Raw genomic sequence first — 19,841 nt, 5'->3', positions numbered from 1 at the left:
ATTAATAGAAGAATTGATTTGCGCCTTTTACATTTAAAACATTTCATTCAGTAAAGATTTGGCCAGCCATGTTTCTTGGCCTGACCACAAGGGTGCATTACTAATAATTGTACTTCATGATGGAACATATAAAAAATAAGGTGAGCTGCCAGCAATATGGACTGACCTCATGTACTTTCATCCTTTATGCTCTGCGATCACTGCTGAAATCTGCACCGGGAACCTTGTAATGATTTGAACTGTGACAAACTTAAAGGGGAACCGCCTTCACACAAATATGTTTGGCAACTTTGTTTTGGTTTACAAGCACACAATATAATTATGTAACTCATTCAGAAAACTTGAGTAAATAACTTCTCAAACAGTGACCCTTTAATGCTGCAAAACAGGGATTCAGCAAGAGTTCTTGATAGGTTATTTAAAGCTTTTCTCAAATTCCAATAAAGCTGTCATGAACGATCCATCAGGCTTTATAATGTAATAGAGAAACACAGGAAAAAAATGAAATATGTGAGCAGGTCATGGGTGCCCATTTAGACAATAAATGAATGTGCCTTTGTGAGCATTTTGGGGAGTTTTGCAAAACTCACTAAAACCAACACCAGCCCGATTAAAGCAAACCTTGATCTCTACCAATAAATCTGTTAAAAATAAAATGTTAAAAACTGTTTAAATCTCGTAAGTAATAAGAATGTCAGAATAAATTAGAAATATCAAATGAAAACGATTTCAAACAAATATTGTAATGTGTTTAATATAATACTTTCACACCACCAGCAAGTGGAACTTTTATGCAAAGATTAATGTATAGAGGGTGGAATTAATCATGAACCCAACAATACCATTGATTTGTACATCGTGCCTTATCGAATTTTGGAATCACTGAATCATAGAATTTACAGTGCAGAAGGAGGCTATTCGGCCCATCAAGTCTGCACCGGCCCTTGGAAAGATCACCCTACTTAAGCCCACACCTCCATCCCATCCCCACAACCCAGTAACCCCACCTAACCATTTGGATACTAAGCGGCAGTTTAGCATGGCCAATCCACCTAACCCGTACATCTTTGGACTGTAAAAAGTCACAAGGTGCTTCACGAGAACTATATAACATAAAGATATATTTCGATGGAATGATACAAAGGAGCAGTAGGTGGATCTCTTGGATAAAATAAGCTTGGCAATATGAAAGAGCATATAATGGGAATTCTGCCATCTGAGACTGAGCCATAGTAGGGACAGGGAGCCTTTCCCGCTATGGACGTCGCTGGTAGGGCAGCACGGTGGCACAGTGGTTAGCACCGCTGCCTCACGGCTCCGAGGTCTCAGGTTCGATCCTGGCTCTGGGTCACTGTCCGTGTGGAGTTTGCACATTCTCCCTGTGTTTGCGTGGGTTTCGCCCCCACAACCCAAAGATGTGCAGGGTAGGTGAATTAGCCAGGCTAAATTGCCCCTTAATTGGAAAAAATGAATTGTGTATTCTAAATTTATAAAACAAAAGCATTTGTTGCCCATCCCAAATTGCCCTTGAGAGGATGGTGGTGAGCTGCATTCTTGAACAGCTGCAGTCCATATGGTGTAGGTACATCCTCTGTGCTATTAGGGGGGGAGTTCTAGAATTTTGACCCAGCGACAGTGAAGGAACGGCGATATATTTCCAAGTCAGGGTGGTGAGTGATTTGGAGAAGAACTTCCAGGTGGTAGTATTCCCAGGTATCTACTGCTCTCGTCCTTCTAGATGGTAGTGCTCGTGGGTTGGGAAGGTGCTGCCTAATGAGCCTTGGTGAGTTCCTGCAATGCATCTTGTAGATGGTACACACTGCTGCTACTGTTCATCGGTGGTGGAGGGAGCTAATGTTTGTGGAAGGGGTGTCAATCAAGCGGGCTGCTTTCTCTTGGATGGTGTCAAGCTTCTTGAGTGTTGTTGGAGCTGCACTCATCCAAGCAAGTGGGAAATATTCCATCACACTCCTGACTTGTGCCTTCTAGATGGTGGACAGGTTTGGGGAGTCGGGAGGTGAGTTACTCGCCGCAGGATTCTTAGCCCCCGACCTGCTCTTATATTTAAAGGGCCAGTCCACTTCATTTTCTGGTCAGTCGTAATCCCCGGGATATTGAAAGTGGGGGATTCAGCAGTGATAATGCCATTGAATGTGATGGTTTGATTCTCTTTTATTGGAGATGGTCATTGCCTGACACTTGTATGGCGCGAATGTTACTTGTCACTTGTCAGCCCCAGCCTGGATCCGAGCCAGATCTTGGTGCATTTTCAGGTGCATTGATTCAGTGTCTGAAGAGTCACGATTGAATCTAAACATTGTGTAATCATCAGTGAACGTTCCCACATCTGACCTTATTTTGAAAGGAAGGTTATTGATGAAGCATCTGAAGTCGGTGGCACAGTGGTTAGCACTGCTGCCTCACAGCACCAGGGACTTGGGTTCAATTCCGACATTGGGTGATTGGCTGTGTGGAGTTTGCATTTCCTCCCCGTGTCAAAGAGCAAAGAACAAAGAACAATACAGCACAGGAATAGGCCCTTAGGCCCTCCAAGCCTGTAACGATCATGATACCAACATTTGCCAAAACCGTCAGCACTTCCTTGTGCCGTATCCCTCGATACCCATCCTAACCATGTATTTGTCAAATAGCCTTTTGAATGCCATTAATGTATCTACTTCCACAACCTACCCTGGCAACGCATTACAGGCACTCACCACCTTCTGTGTAAAAAAACCTGCATCGCACATCTCCTCCAAACATTACCCGACAGACCTTAAACCTATGCCCCCTGGTGACTGACCCCTCCACCTTGGGAAAGAGTGCCTGCCCATCCACTCTATCCATGCCCCTCATAATCTTGTAGACCTCTATCAGGTCACCCCTCAAGCTCCGTCTTTCTAATGAAAACAGACCACGTCTATTCAGCCTCTCCACATAGCTAACACCCTCCAGACCAGGCAACATCCTGGTAAACCTTCTCTGCATCCTCTCTAAAGCCTCCACATCCTTCTGGTAGTGTGGCGACCAGAATTGTGCACAATATTCCAAGTGCGGCCTTACCAAGGTTCTATACAACTGTAGCATGACTTGCCAGTTTTTATTCTCGATGCCCCGTTCAATGAAGTCAAGCATTCCGTATGATTACTTGACTACCTTGTCTACTTGTGTTGCCACCTTCAAAGATCTGTGAACATTGATGCCCAGATATCTCTGACTTTCTATATTTCTAAGAGTTTTGCCATTTACAGTATATTTCCCCTCTATGTTAGAACTACCAAAATGCATCACCTCACATTTGTCCAGATTAAACTCCATTTGCCATTTCTCTACCCAAGTCGCCAACCTATCTATGTCCTGCTGTACCCTCTGACAATCCTCAACACTATCTGCCACTCCACCAACCTTGGTGTCATCCACGAACTTACTAATCAGACTGGCTACATTTTCATCCAAATCGTTTAAGTACAGTACAAACAACAGAGACCCCAGCACAGATCCCTGTGGAACACCACTAGTTACAACGCTCCATTCAGAAAAACACCCTTCTACTGCCACCCTCTGCCTTCTGTGACCGAGCCAGTTCTGTATCCATTTTACCACATCACCTCTGATCCCGTGTGACTTCACCTTTTGTACAAGTCTGCCATGAGGCAACTGGTCAAAGGCTTTACTGAAGTCCATGCAAACAACATCCACCACCCTCCCCTCATCAATCATCTTTCTCACCTCCTCAAAAAACTCGATCAAGTTAGTGACGCACGACCTCCCCTTCACAAAACCATGCTGTCTGTCGCTTATGAGTCCATTTGTTTTGAAATGGGTATAGATCCTGTCCCTGAGAATTCTCTCCAATAAATTACCTACAACCGACGTGAGGCTCACCGGCCTATAGTTTCCAGGATTATCCCTGCTACCTCTCTTAAACAGCAGTACCACATTAACTATTCTCCAGTGCTCTGGGATCTCGCTTGTAGCCAATGAGGATACAAATATGTCAGTTAAGGCCCCAGCAATTTCCTCTCTTGCTTCCCTCAGTAGTCTGGGGTAAATCCCATCTGGCCCAGGAGACTTATAGATCATAGTTCATAAAATTTACAGTGCAGAAGGAGGCCATTCGGCCCATCGAGTCTGCACCGGCTCTTGGAAAGAACACCCTACCTGTCGTCTTTTAAAATCTTTCACATTCCCTCCTGTTGTCCCATCAGGACAACCACTCAATTTGTTCAAATAGGGATATTCAGGAGATGGGTGTAAATACATTGACACAAGCATCCAAGCAATCCTATTGCTAACAGTAATAATATGAAGGCCTTAAAGATCCAATCGAACAATCCGTGTCCCAGCCAAACTAACCAACCTGGTGGGTTATAATTGTGAAATTCTTGGCCAATTTCTTGAAGTTGATCCGCCTGTCTTCTTATATGGTCAGCTAGGTTGGTAATATTTTCAGAGGCACCTGGGACATAAGTACAGCATTCCTGACCTATAATGGCACACGTTCCTCCCTGCGAGGCTAACAGATAATCCAGAGCCATTCGATTTTGTAATGCCACAGTCCGGACAGCCACCAGCTCAGCCGAGACCTCGGCTAGTGCCCGTCCGGTTGCCCTGGATTCTGCTGCTGTTATGTTCGACAGTTGTTCCAATGCCGAGGCCATAAGGATCAGTTCGTTTGCTGCCTTGCCTGTTCCGTATTGTGGAAAGGCGATCATAAAGAACTCCTCGGTTTTACTAATGGTCCTCCTGATTCGTGAGGAGTGTTGTTTAAGGGAGAGTAGGTGGTGCATGCAGGGTACGACCTATCCTAGATAACAGGACCCTGTCCAATTTCTGGGAAGCCAGGAGTATGCTTTAGTGCCACATATGAAATAGGTCCCGTTATAGGCCGTAAAATTCTCAGCCATTGTCATCCAGGGTACCTGGGAATTTTGCGTCCATGAGCTATTTGATGTTTTATTCCACACCCTGGACCAATCAAGAACAAACATACCCTTGTTGGAGATGTTTGGTATCGGTCCCTGCCATTCAGTTGTAAGATTACACCTACTCTGCCCCATTGATGGTCCTTCTCCTGATTTACTAAAACATAGGGATCCTTGCGCAGTGCTCGGTGGGATGGTAAGGGCAGGGGGATTCGAGACATGGGGATATCCAGGTTGATACCAGGCTGAAAATCTAGTCATCCCATAGCCAGCCGATTTCCAAATTTTCATATCTCCACCGAACCCCTGTGTTCGGTTTTGACGCAATATCCACTCAACTGTTTCTGCTAAGTGGAATGGGAGTGATTGGAGAGGTAGCCCCTCCTTGGAATGGATGGGGATACGGGTACAAACCCAACAGTTACTTACATTCAATCTGTCAGCATAAATATATGACATATATAGAAAGCTATTAGCACGCAGCTCTTTGTCAGTTTGTTCGCCTACTGTCGAATGGCCATTAAGACCAATTAGTCCAAATAGTCCAAATGTGATAATGAAGATCCTCATTCTGCGTCCTCGTTGGGGCTGAAACCAATCTTCTTACAATCCGATAGGTGTACCCAACTCGAACGTCCTTCGAGTTTAACGGCAGTCGGTGTAGTCAGCAATACTTGAAAAGGGCCGCTCCAGCGTTGCCCTAACTTCTCTCTGTCCCAATTCTTTATCAGCACGTAGTCTCCTGGTTTGACTTCTGGATATCGAGGGATCTTTGTTCCGGCTGCTGCTGGGAGATGGGCCTGTTTTACCTGCGAGTGGAGAAACTTTAAAGAAAATGTTAATTGCTTCAAATAACTCAGCATTTTATCTCCCATAACGTGGAGGTCTACTCCCTCTAGGGGTTCTTCATGGGCATCCCAGGGAGTCCTCATTGGCCGACCGTAGACTATCTCTGCAGCTGACAGTCCGGACCGCGAATGTGGAGTAACCCTCATGTGAAACAGTGCCAAAGGCAATACCTTTAGCCAATTTAATCCAGTTTCTTCGGTCAATTTAGATAATTTTTCTTTTAAGGTCCCATTTGCTCTCTCTACAATTCCTGCTGCCTGTGGATGATACGCGCAGTGCAGCTGTTGTTTAATTTTGAGTGCTTCGCATAATTCAGAATTGATTCGAGCCACAAAATGTGTTCCATTGTCTGAGCTCATCATTCTGGGAATCGCAAATCGGGGAATAATTTCTGTCAATAGTAATTTTACCACCGTATGTGCAGTACAGTTGGTGGTGGGGAAGGCTTCAATCCATTTACTAAATACATCAATGATCACTGAACAATATTTATAGCATTGTACTTTAGGTAATTCAATAAAATCAAGCTGTATGCAGGCAAAAGGACCATCTGGCAAGGGGGTTGTTCCGGGAGGGCATTTAATGCCTTTACCCTTATTATTTTTCATGCAAATAAGACATCGATCCAGCCGCATTTGTGCTGCTGTATTCAGATCTGGGTGCCACCAAGTTTTCAAAAGTAGCTGTACCATTCCCTCCTTGCCAAGATGGGTACAAGAATGCAAATAATCAATAAGTATCGGCAATAACGAATCTGGAACACAAACTTGACCTACTGGGGTAAGCCAGAGGTTTTGTGTCAACGCGTGCGAACACCCCATTGACTTCCATAGTGTGCGCTCAGAATCAGAGGCGTCCCTCTGTAACCTTTGAATTTCAGCTAACTCTGGCATGCCCTTTTTTGCTAGAATAGGTAGCTGATTTAAAGCCTGTGTACCCCCTGCGGGAACAATCATAGGGGCTGATGCAGACGCTGCCTTAGCGGCTGAATCAGCACGGGCGTTTCCTAATTGCACAGGAGTGTCCCCGGAAGTGTGCGCAGCACATTTAATGATAGCCAATTGACGAGGAAGTTGAATAGCAACGAGGAGATGTTTAACCCAAAGAGCATTTAGAATGGGAGAGCCTGCAGAGGTAAGGAATCCACGTTGCTGCCAGAGGCGGCCAAAATCGTGCGTGACACCAAAAGCGTACCTAGAGTCTGTGTACACATTCGCACTTTGGTCTTTGGCCAGAACACAAGCTCTAGTAAGGGCGAATAGCTCAGCTTTCTGCGCTGAGACTGAAATCTGGAAAGCAGCTGCTTCCAGAATGTCAGTGTCTGTAACAATGGCATATCCCGATTGCGGGACACCCATTTGGGAAATAGAAGAACTGCCATCAACATAAAAAGTGAGATCAGGATTATCAAGAGGGTGGTCAGTTAAATCGGGACGAGGTGCGGTAAGGAAGTGATTCCTAAGCAAACAATCATGTGGTGGATCAACAAGTACATCAGGGGAATGTTCGAGGAATGCTGCGGGATTTAAAGTGGAACAGTAATGGAAAGACAGATATGGGTTCTGTAATAGTGAGACCTCATATCGGCTCAAGCGGGCCTGTGTCAGATGCTGGGTCTGCTGAGATGTAAGGAGAGCCACAACAGGCTACAGTGCCAGGTCACTGGGCTTTCTGGTTGCTACCCTCCAAGGAAAATGTGATCCTTTTTATACTGGACGACAGACCTTCCCTGAAGACACGTTACAGTATTTTTCACAGCCCTTTTGTGTTGATGGTACATTGAACCACCATCGGTCCAACCGTTCCCCATCCCCAGAGATTCCTGCAGACTTATGGGCTGCATCCAAACACGAAGTTGGTCTTACAAATGTGCCTCCAGTTCTCATTAAAGTTAAGTCCGGTGTGCCCCTGCCCTCCATTTCTCAGTACCCTATTCGCCCTGACGCTGAGGAAAGAATCTCCAGCATGATACAGTCCTTCCTTCAACAGGGAATTTTGGTTCCGTGCCAATCGCCCTGTAACACCCCTATTCTTCCGGTTCCTAAGGTTGGGCGGCCGTCTGAATGGCGTTTGGTCCAGGACCTCCGCCGTATCAATCAAATCGTTGAATCGTTGAAATCGTTAAAAGTCTCATCACCGGAATAAAGAGTGTAAATTCCACAAAAGCGGTCAAAAAATTCAGGACCCTCCTCCTTAGGAGTGGGTGTACAATCAAGAATTTTGGAGATATCTACAGGTTTACGGAGAGCACGCTTAAGTGCTGGGAACATTAAAGCGAGTTGAGCCTCATCTGATGGATTGTTGGTTTTAAATGCATCCCATGTGGTTCCATGATCCCCTAATTCTCGTTTCCATTTCTCACCTAAATCTGGGGGAAGGGATGAAAAAATAAGGGAATACTGATCCCTAGGGGTAGCACCATACACAGTCGCAGTTCTCCTCAGGTATTCAGTAAAGCCCTCTGGGTCCGTTTTATGTGACGGACAGTGAGCCATGATCAAACAGAGCTCCTGAGGTTTAAAAGCCTGCCATGTCTCAATAAATTGGTCGTCGTCATCAGTCGCTCGAGGGTTAACGAGACGTCAGATTGGAAAATTTGCAGGGGGAGGCGGTGGTGGAAAAGGCTCCTCTACCGGTGCTGTACTGATAGTTAATTCTTGGAAAGCCTGATTAACAGAGGTAACGGGCTGATCGAGGAAGGTGGTTGGTGCTTTTGAGCGAGTGCGTGTTGCAATGGGAGTAATAGGAGCAGGGAGATTATCGGCAGCAAGATTGTTACAAGGGGGAGGGTGAGAACGGGGCTGCCGCACCGTGGAGCTGGGAAGAGGTGGCCATGGGGGCATCGTGGGATTTAATTCCTCCTCCTCCTCCTCTGTATCAATCAAATAGGGAAACAACGGCATGCCAGAGGTAGTGGGAGGATCCTCCTGATTTTTAATCTGATGGACTATTCCGACCTGCTTAACACCCGGTGCAGTATTATCCCCCCCTTGATTCTTAGGATCTTTCCTGTCCCATAGTTCACTTTCGAATTTCAACGTTTCCCAGTCTTTGGTTTCTCCGTCTTTATAATCAGCAATCCCTCTCCTACGTGCATTGTCCCTCCAACTCATTAACAAGGACAGTTTGTGTCGTCTGTCTGATTCTTTTTGCCATTTGGTAATTAATTTCTTCCATTTGGCTCCGGCATTCCGAGACCAAATGGCTGTCTCTGCCGCGGTGCAGTTTTCTAAATTCCAGGTACCACCTAGTGGCCAAATTTCAGATCCGAATTTCTTATTTAAAGCTGAAGACAAGAGGCGTAAATTGCGTTCCTTATCAGGGAACATGGTGCACATAAAAAGCAAGGGAGAATTGTCCTCCGTTTTGTCCAGGCTCTGGCCCATGACTTTTAAGGAGTGGAAAAAAAATTAAAAGAGAGAGAGAAGAGAAAAAAAATGGGGAAAAACTGCCTTGTAAATTTAAAAGTCAAAAATCCAAATCTGGTCCCTGACCTAGCCAAGCCTGTGTATCCCTGTCCTGGGGAAAAAAAAACAAGAGCAGGTGGTCCCTGACCTGAGGCTTTGAACGACAACCGGGTCCCAGACCCTAAGAACATTACTCACAGTCAAATTTAGATTCGAACACCGTCACCTGTCAGCGTTATCCGTCAGGGACGAGGGGTCACAGCACCGATCCGAGAGAGAGAGAGAGACCAAGGTTAAAGCTTACCTTGTTGCGCCGTCTGTCTCCGCTCTCCGGGTTTGTGGTCGATCACTTGTTCGGTCCCCCACGGAAGCCACTCAGGGTATTGGTGAGGGCTCGCAGCGCCACTGTCGTCTTTTAAAATCTTTCCTACTTCAAGACTGTGAAGAAAACAACTTTACAACTCTGTTTCGAAATAAATAACTTTGTCTTTATTGACCAAAGTCTGCATGCAGATGGCTACAGGTTAGAGAGAGAGAGAGCTGTTAAGGTAAACCTGCTCACTCTTTCTCAAGCTCGGAAAGACATGGAGAAAACGTTCAATATTTATACACAAGCTGTATCATTTTACAAAAACAGACCTTGTTCAAAAATGTCAATACAGTCATAACTTCTGATCAAACATGTTGTCATGGAAAGACCCTGACTCGGCTTATTTGCAGTAGTTTGTCTTTAGAGGATTTAAGACGTGGTCCTATTTTGTTTTTACCTCTGCCCTCATGATGCCTTGACGCAGATGGACCTAGGTCATGAGGAAGTTGTGTTATTAGGACATTCCTAGATTGTGGCTTTGTTATCAGGTTTTAATAAGGTCAGGCACTATCTTCCCTCTTCTGGCCTTGTATGATACAATTATGTGGATTCTTAGCTTTGTCTAGTTTATCAGGGTCTGACCTTGGCCCTTAGCTGACACAGCTGTCTCACACTTGGTTACATAAGTTGGCTATTTTTCCCATCATGCTATTGCTGAGTTTGTACACTTTCACATATCCAAGGTCAACACCTCACCCTATCCCCATAACCCAGTAACCCCACCCAACACTAAGGGCAATTTTGGACACTAAGGGCAATTTATCATGGCCAATCCACCTAACCTGCACATCTTTGGAATGTGGGAGGAAACCAGAGCACCCGGAGGAAACCCACACACACACGGGGAGAATGTGCAGACTCCGAACAGACAGTGACGCAAGCCGGAATCGAACCTGGGACCCTGGAGCTGTGAAGCAATTGTGCTATCCACAATGCTACCGTGCTATCTAACTTAATATCTTTTAAAAGACCCAATACCTCCTCCTTTTCGATGTTAACATGATCTAGACTGTCCACACACCCTACCCAAGAATGATAGAACATAGAACATAGGAAATAGAGCACAGAACAGGCCCTTCGGCCCATGATGTTGTGCCGAACTTTAGTCCTAGATTAAGAACAAATCAATCTACACCCCATCATTCTACCGTAATCCATGTACCTATCCAATAGCCGCTTGAAGGTCCCTAATATTTCCGACTCAACTACTTCCACAGGCTGTGCATTCCATGCCCCCACTACTCTCTGGGTAAAGAACCTACCTCTGACATCCCCCCTATATCTTCTACCATTCACCTTAAATTTATGTCTCCTTGTAATGGTTTGTTTCACCCGGGGGAAAAGTCTCTGACTGTCTACTCTATCTATTCCCCTGATCATCTTATAAACCTCTATCAAGTCTCCCCTCATCCTTCTCCATTCTAATGAGAAAAGGCCTAGCACCCTCAACCTTTCCTTGTAAGACCTACTCTCCATTCCAGGCAACATCCTGGTAACTCTCCTTTGCATCTTTTCCAAAGCTTCCACATCCTTCCTAAAATGAGGCAACCAGAACTGCACACTGTCCTCCAAATGTGGCCTTACCAAAGTTTTGTACAGCTGCATCATCACCTCATGGCTCTTAAATTCAATCCCTCTGTTAATGAACGCTAGCACACCATAGGCCTTCTTCACAGCTCTATCCACTTGAGTGGCAACTTTCAGAGATCTATGAACATAGACCCCAAGATCACTCTGCTCCTCCACATTGCCAAGAACCCTACCGTTAACCCTGTATTCCGCATTCATATTTGTCCTTCCAAAATGGACAAACTCACACTTTTCAGGGTTAAATTCCATCTGACACCTCTCAGCCCAGCTCTACATCCTATCTGTGTCTCTTTGCAGCCGACAACAGCCCTCCTCACTATCCACAACTCCACCAATCTTCATATCATCTGCAAATTTACTGACCCACCCTTCAACTCCCTCGTCCAAGTCATTAATGAAAATCACAAACAGCAGAGGACCCAGAACTGATCCCTGCGGTATGCCACTGGTAACTGGGCTCCAGGCTGAATATCTGCCATCCACCACCACTCTCTGACATCTATTGGTTAGCCAGTTTGTTATCCAACTGGCCAAATTTCCCACTATCCCATGCCTCCTTACTTTCTGCATAAGCCTACCATGGGGAACATTATCATATGCCTTACTAAAATCCATGTACACTACATCCACTGCTTTACCTTCATCCACGTGCTTGGTCACCTCCTCAAAGAATTCAATAAGACTTGTAAGGCAAGACCTACCCCTCACAAATCCGCGCTGACTATCCCTAATCAAGCAGTGTCTTTCCAGATGCTCAGAAATCCTATCCCTCAGTACTCTTTCCATTACTTTGCCTACCACCAAAGTAAGACTAACTGGCCTGTAATTCCCAGGGTTATCCCGAGTCCCTTTTTTGAACAGGGGCACGACATTCGCCACTCTCCAATCCCCTGGTACCACCCCTGTTGACAGTGAGGACGAAAAGATCATTCCCACCGGCTCTGCAATTTCAAATCTTGCTTCCCATAGAATCCTTGGAAACATCCCGTCAGGCCCGGGGGACTTGTCTATCCTCAAGTTTTCCAAAATGCCCAACACATCTTCCTTCCTAACAAGTATCTCCTCGAGCTTACCAGTCTGTTTCACACTGCCCTCGCCAACAATATGGCCCCTCTCATTCGTAAATACTGAAGAAAAGTACTCGTTCAAGACCTCTCCTATCTCTTCAGACTCAATACACAATCTCCCGCTACTGTCCTTGATCGGACCTACCCTCGCTCGAGTCATTCTCATATTTCTCACTTATGTGTAAAAGGCCTTGGGGTTTTCCCTCATCCTACCCGCCAAAGATTGTTCATGCCCTCTCTTAATCTCTTTCTTCAGTTCCCTCCTGGCTATCTTGTATCCCTCCAGCGCTCTGTCTGAACCTTGTTTCCTCAGGCTTACATAATTCTCCTTCTTCCTCTTAACAAGACATTCAACCTCTCTTGCCAACCATGGTTCCCTCACTCGACCATCTCTTCCCTGCCTGACAGGGACATACATATCAAGGACATGTAGTATGTGTTCCTTGAACAAGTTCCACATTTCACTTGTGTCCTTCCCTGACAGCCGATGTTCCCAACTTATGCACTTCAATTCTTGTCTTGACAACATCGTATTTACCCTTCCCCCAATTGTAAACCTTGCCCTGTTGCACGCACCTATCCCTCTCCATTACTAAAGTGAAAGTCACAGAATTGTGGTCTCTATCTCCAAAATGCTCCCCCACTAACAAATCAATCACTTGTCCTTGTTCATTACCAAGTACCAAATCCAATATGGCCTCCCCTCTGGTCGGACAATCTACATACTGTGTTAGAAAACCGTCAGCACTGCACAAACACTACCCCACCCAAACTATTTGATCTAAAGAGTTTCCACTCAATATTTGGGAAGTTGAAGGCACCCATGACTACTACCCTTTGACTTCTGCACCTTTCCAAAATCTGTTTCCCAATCTGTTCCTCCACATCTCTGCTGCTATTGGGGGGCCTATAGAAAACTCACAACAAGGTGACTGCTCCTTTCCTATTTCTGACTTCAACCCATACTACCTCAGTAGGCAGGTACGCCTCGAACTGCCTTTCTGCAGCTGTTATACTATCTCTAATTAACAATGCCAAACCCCCACCTCTTTTACCACCCTCCCTAATCTTATTGAAACATCGATAACCAGGAATCTCCAACAACCATTTCTGCCCCTCTTCTATCCAAGTTTCCGTGATGGCCACAACATCATAGTCCCAAGTATACACACTTCAACCCATCTCCGTGCCTGCAAGTACTCTCCTTTGTCAGTGTTCCCTTCCCCACTGCCTCATTACACGCTTTGACGTCCTCACCATCGGCTACCTTAGTTGCTGGACTACAAATCCAGTTCCCATTCCCCTGCCAAATTAGAATACTCCCGAAGAGTACTAGAAAACCTCCCTCCCAGGATATTGGTGCGCCTCTGGTTCAGATGCAACCCGTCCTGCTTGTACAGGTCCCACCTTCCCCAGAATGCGCTCCAATTATCCAAATACCTGAAGCCCTCCCTCCTACACATTCCTGCAGCCACGTGTTCAACTGCACTCTCTCCCTATTCCTCGCCTCGCTATCACGTGGCACCGGCAACAAACCAGAGATGACAACTCTGTCTGTCCTAGCTTTTAACTTCCAGCCTAACTCCCTAAACTCGTTTATTACATCCACACCCCTTTTCCTACCTACGTCGTTGGTACCAATATGCACCATGACTTCTGGCTGCTCCCCCTCCCCCTTAAGGATCCTGAAGACACGATCCGAGACGTCATGGACCCTGTCACCCGGGAGGCAACAAACCATCCGAGAGTCTCGCCCGTGCCCACAGAACCGCCTGTCTGTACCTCTAACTATTGAGTCCCCTATAACTAGTGCTCTCCTAATCTCCCCCCTTCCCTTCTGAGCCCCAGAGCCGGACCTCGTGCCAGAGGCCCGGTCACTGCAGCCTCCCCCTGCTAGGTAATCCCCCCCAACAGTAACCAAAGCGGTATACTTATTGTTGAGAGGAACCACCACAGGGGATCCCTGCACTGACTGCTTCCTCCTCTTCCCACCTCTAACTGTTACCCAGCTACCTTTGTTCTCAGGTGTAACTATGTCCCTGTAGCTTCTATCTATCACCTCCTCAGCTTCCAGAATGATCCTCAGTTCATCCAGTTCAAGCTCCAGTTCCCTAACACAGGAACTTTTGTTCCACAAAGTCCCTTCCTTTGGTGAACACTGATGCAACGCACTCATTTAGTACCTCGCCCACTTCCTCTGGCTCAACATATACATTCTCCCCACTGTCCTTAAGTGGTCCAATCCTTGCCCTGACCACCCTCTTGCTTTTTATATATGAATACAAAGCTGTGTGGGTTTCCTCTGGGTGCTCTGGTTTCATCCCACAGTCCAAAGATGTGCAGGTTAGGTGGATTGGCCACGCTAATATTGCCCGGAAAGTTAGATCGGGTTACGGGGATAGGGGCGGGGAATGGGGCTGAAAGGGTGCTCTATCGGAGCAAGTCCGGTGCAGACCCGATGGGCCAAGTGACCTCCTTCTGCACTGTAGGGATTCTATGGTTGGGCATAGGGCACTACCCCAAGGAACTCGTGCAGTGATGTCCCGGGAATGAGATGTCTGACCTCCAATAACCACAACTATCTGCCTTTGTACCAAGTATGACTCCAACCAGTGGAGAGTTTCACTCCTGATTCCCATTAACTCCAGTTTTGCTAGGGCTCCTTTCATAGAATTTAATAGAATTTACAGTGCAGAAGGAGGCCATTCGGCCCTTCGAGTCTGTACCGGCCCTTGGAAAGAGCACGCCACTTAAGCACACACCTCCTCCACCCCATCCCCTTAACCCAGTAACCACAATTAACCTTTTTTTTTGACACTGAGGGCAATTTAGCACAGCCAATCCACCTAACCTGCACATCTTTGGGCTGTGGGAGGAAACCGGAGCACCCGGAGGAAACCCACGCACACACGGGGAGAACCTGCAGACTCCACACAGACAGTGACCCAAGCCGGGAATCGAACCTGGGACCCTGGAGTTGTGAAGCAACTGTGCTAACCACTATGCGACAGTGCTGCCCCATGATGCCATTCTCAATCAAATGCTGCCTTGATGTCAAGAGCAGACACTCTCACCTCACCTCTGGTTCAGCTCCCTTGTCCAAGCTCAAACCAAGGCTGTAATGAGGTCATGTGTTGAGTGACACTGGTGGGGCCCAAACTGAGTGCCAGAGAGCAAGTTATTGCTCTGTAAGTGCTGTTTGATAGCACGGTTGATGACCCCTTCCATCGCTTCACTAATGATTGAGAGTAGACTGATAGGCCGAGAATTGGCCGTGTTGAATTTGTCCTGCTATTGTTTTGTGTACAGGACACAGGTAAGCAATTCTCCACATTGCCAGGTAGATGCCAGTGTCGTAGCTGTACTGGAACAGCTTGGCTAAGGGTGCGGCAAGCTCTGGATAAAACAAACTTGCAAATATGGGAGAGCATATAAGGTGCAATTCTCCCATCTGGGACTAAGCCCATAGTGGGGAAAGGGAGCCTTTCCCACTGTGAAAGCTGGTGGGAAACCATGCCATATCTTCCATCCCTGACCATATTTAATTCTGCATCTGGAGGTTTAGCGCCATATTCTGTGGTAGGATGGTCTTGATGGCGCACAGACCACCATAATAGCTGGGTGCCATATTGAAAAGATGCCCAATATCATTACTCAACCATTGAAGAAAGAAGATGGGTATCTCCAGGAGCACTCCTGGATGATGGACCTCCTTGATGACACTGAAGGTGAAAGATCCACCTGCTCGATGATCCCCTCACCCAATTCTGTAGTATTCCAGGGTCCAGGGTTGCAGTTTGCCTCCACCCTGAACTCTAGACGAAGCCCCAGTTTTCTTCAGGTAAGTCCTGACTTCTGCATGCCATTTTGTTTCAGATATGTTCTGGACTGGTGTGTTTTTCTGCTGGCGTCATGGTAATTCAGTGTGGGGGAAGATTCAGGTCAGGCTTCATCTGTATCTCTTTAGTGGGAAGCAAATCAGTTTCAAGCTGGCCATCAGAGAGTTTCCTGATCTGCCATGGTAGGCACCAGCAGAAGATCCTGCGGGAAATTCATGGTGACTTTTTAGGCATCCCGCCAAGTTCTCCTCCTTAGGGCAGCACGGTGGCGCAGTGGGAGCACTGCAGCCTCACGGTGCTGAGGTCCCAGGTTCAACCCCGGCTCTGGATCACTGTCCGTGTGGAGTTTGTACATTCTCCCTGTGTTTACGTGGGTTTTGCCCACACAACCCAAAGATGTGCAAGGTAGGTGAATTGAACATGCTCAATTGCCCCTTAATTGGAAAAAATGAATTGGGTATTCTAAATTTTTTTTTAAAAAGTTCTCCTCCTTGATTCCTTGATTAATAAGTTTCACAGACGCCACAAAAATTGGTGCAGTTGCGGATAGTGAAGAGGATTGGGACGTCTTGTTGAAGTTGTACAAGACATTGGTACGGCCACACTTGGAATACTGTGTGCAGTTCTGGTCACCCTATTATAGAAAGGATATTATTAAACTAGAAAGAGTGCAGAAAAGATTTACTAGGATGTTGCCGGGACTTGATGGTTTGAGTTATAAGGAGAGGCTGGATATACTGGGACTTTTTTCCCTGGAGCGTAGGAGGCTTAGGGGTGATCTTATAGAGGTCTATAAAATAATGAGGGGCATAGATAAGGTAGATAGTCAACATCTTTTCCCAAAGGTAGGGGAGTCTAAAACTAGAGGGCATAGGTTTAAGGTGAGAGGGGAGAGATTCAGAAGGGCCCAGAGGGGCAATTTCTTCACTCAGAGGGTAGTGAGTGTCTGGAATGGGCTGCCAGAGGTAGTAGTAGAGGTGGGTACAATTGTGTATTTTAAAAAGCATTTAGATAGTTACATGGGTAAGATGGGTATAGAGGGTTATGGGCCAAGTGCGGGCAACTGGGACTAGCTTAATGGTAAAAACTGGGCGGCATGGACTGGTTGGGCCGAAGGGCCTGTTTCCATGCTGTAAACTCCTATGATTCCTATGATTCCTATGATTGTCAGAAGATACAGCAGGATATAAACTGATTGGAGTCTTGGGTGGATAAATGACAGATGAAGTTTAATCCAGCCAAGTGTGAGGTAATGCACTTTGGAAGGTCTAATGCATGTATGAATTACACAGTAAATGGTAGAACTTTTGCGAGTACTGGCAGGCAGAGAGATCTGGCGTGCATGTCCACCGATCACTGAAAATGGCAACGCCTGTGGATAAGGTGGTCAAAAAGGTATACGGCATGCTGGCCTTCACCAGCAGGGCATTGAATATAAAAATTGGCAATCATGTTGCAACTGTACAGGACCTTAGTTCAGCCTCATTTGAAATATTGCATACAATTCTGGTCGCCACACTACCAGAAGGATGTGGATGCTTTGGAGAGGGTACAGAAGTGGTTTACTCGGATGTTGCCTGGTATGGAGGGCATTAGCTATGAGGAGAGGTTAGATAAACTCGGTCTGTTATCACTGGAACGATGGAGGTTGAGAGGTGACCTGATAGAGGTCCAAAAGATTATGAGTGGCATGGACAGAGTGGACAGTCAGATGCATAGGATAGGAGAGTCAAGTACTAGCGGTCAAAGGTTTAAAGTGCGTGGGGAAAAGTTTAGAACAGATGTGTGAGGCACATTTTTTACACAGAGGGTGGTAATATATACATCACGCTGCCTGGGGAAGTGGTGGGAGCAGGTACGATAGTGGCATTTAAGGGACATCTAGACAAATATATGAATAGGGTGGGAATGGAAGGATACGAACTCCGTAGGTGCAGAAGGTTTTAGATTAGGCAGGTACCATGGTTGGTGCAGGTTTGGAGGGCCGCCGATGAAAAGGAGGTTTAATTTACGTCGACGTGAACGGTCATCACGTCGACGGGACTTCGGCCCATCCGGAAGGGAGAATATCGGCAGGCCGAAAATCGGCTGTCTTGCGCAGACCCGTGCCATTCTTCGACGGCAGCGGCGACATTAACGCCCCGCCGACTTTTCTCCCTTCGGAGACTTCGGCAACCGGCGGGGGCGGGATTCACGGCGGCCAACGGCCATTCTCCGACCCTCTGGGGGGTCGGAGAATGACGCCCCCTGTGTCCAAAATAGGACCCACCAGCAGCAAGGAAGGGCCCGCAGGAATACAAATCCTTGCCCTTTACACTGACCAGCCTCTCGCCTCACCAGGGCCTCCCTGACTGGCTCCAGTGATTCCACTCCAGAGATTCTATTTCTCCTGTTGGCCTGCAGGAAATTCTCCCTGGAGGAGCTGGGAACCCCAATGGCAGTCAGCGCACTGTCTGGTTGGAATTAAATCCCTTCAGGGCTCCTGGAAATGACTTCAGCAGGATTGCCACCAGCTCTCCAATGCGAACATTAAATTTCACTCAACGTTATGTCATCAATGTCTTGGTACAAAACAGAATTATAATATCTTTATGAATTGTTCGTGGAGAAAACTCTTCCCTCAATGGTTAAGACCAGTGCTGGCCCTGGTGTTTATTCAAAAGAGATCTAACCTAAGAGAACCTACTGACTCGCCACAATAGTCATTCACACATTGTACATTTTCCCAAAGTTATTCTATCTTTCTGTTAATTCTGCTGTTGCCTTTTTCCTGAACTTTTCTAGTAATTCTTCGAGAATCTCAAATTCAATCCAAATGAAATGGGAATTAATCACTGCGGGCTATCCAATCTGAATTTCAGCTTGTAAGTAACATTAATTGCTTTACTTTTTTAATTTCTTCAGGGAACGAAGCAGGCTAAGAGATTTAATAGAGGTTTTAAACATTATGGAGTGTTTGGGCACAGTCTATTTGGACAGGCTATTTCAATTGGTACAGTCCTCGGTGAAAAGGGGTGAAATAAAACTTCTCTGGTTCTGGGCAATAGCAGCGTTGCAGAAGCAAATTCTTGGCAAGGCCTTAGCGTGTATAAATTTATACCAACCTCCAATTTTGCTCCTTTCTAATCACAAATGGTGCAAAGCTGGAAATGATTCCTTGATAGTAATTAAGAATTAACTGAGAACTGTTATGCCGCATACCCACCAGCCTCCAATTATACTTTTTTTATCTTGCGTGAGATGGCATGCGTTATAAAGATTGGGCAGCTAATGAAACAGTAGCTGTAATCATGTTCAGCACTAGTTCGAAGCATGAAGCAGCTGCTCAAGCTTTGAAGTGGAACTTGTCACCACAACACAGCTATTTTCTGACTGAGTTCAAAACGGAAATGAAACTCGGGAGGGCAACAGAACTCACATTTTCATCATCAGCATTGGTTATTGTGATGCCGCTTGGAGCTGGCAATCCTGACAGGCAGGGTGGATTTCACACAGTTCAATAGCTCACACAGTTGTCCAAATACCAAGAAACTGAACATTTATTTACAGGTCTTCACATACTCAAGCAAAACAGAAAAGAAATAAAAACCCAGGGCGCGATTATCCCACTGCACTGTGCCCAGCGCCGATCTGAGCGTGTGGGGTGAATCAGGAAGGGGCCCAAATCGAGATTTGCACTGGGCAAAAACTATTTTGTAATTCACCCTGTCCTCTCCCGATGGCAATCTAAAAATGGCAAGAGTATTAAGCGCAATTTGCATTCACTTCAATCTATTAGCGAGATTGAAGTCGAA

The sequence above is a fragment of the Scyliorhinus torazame genome, chromosome 2, assembly GCF_047496885.1.
Source record: "Scyliorhinus torazame isolate Kashiwa2021f chromosome 2, sScyTor2.1, whole genome shotgun sequence".
NCBI classification, from domain to species: domain Eukaryota; kingdom Metazoa; phylum Chordata; class Chondrichthyes; order Carcharhiniformes; family Scyliorhinidae; genus Scyliorhinus; species Scyliorhinus torazame.
This window is presented reverse-complemented; position numbering follows the sequence as displayed.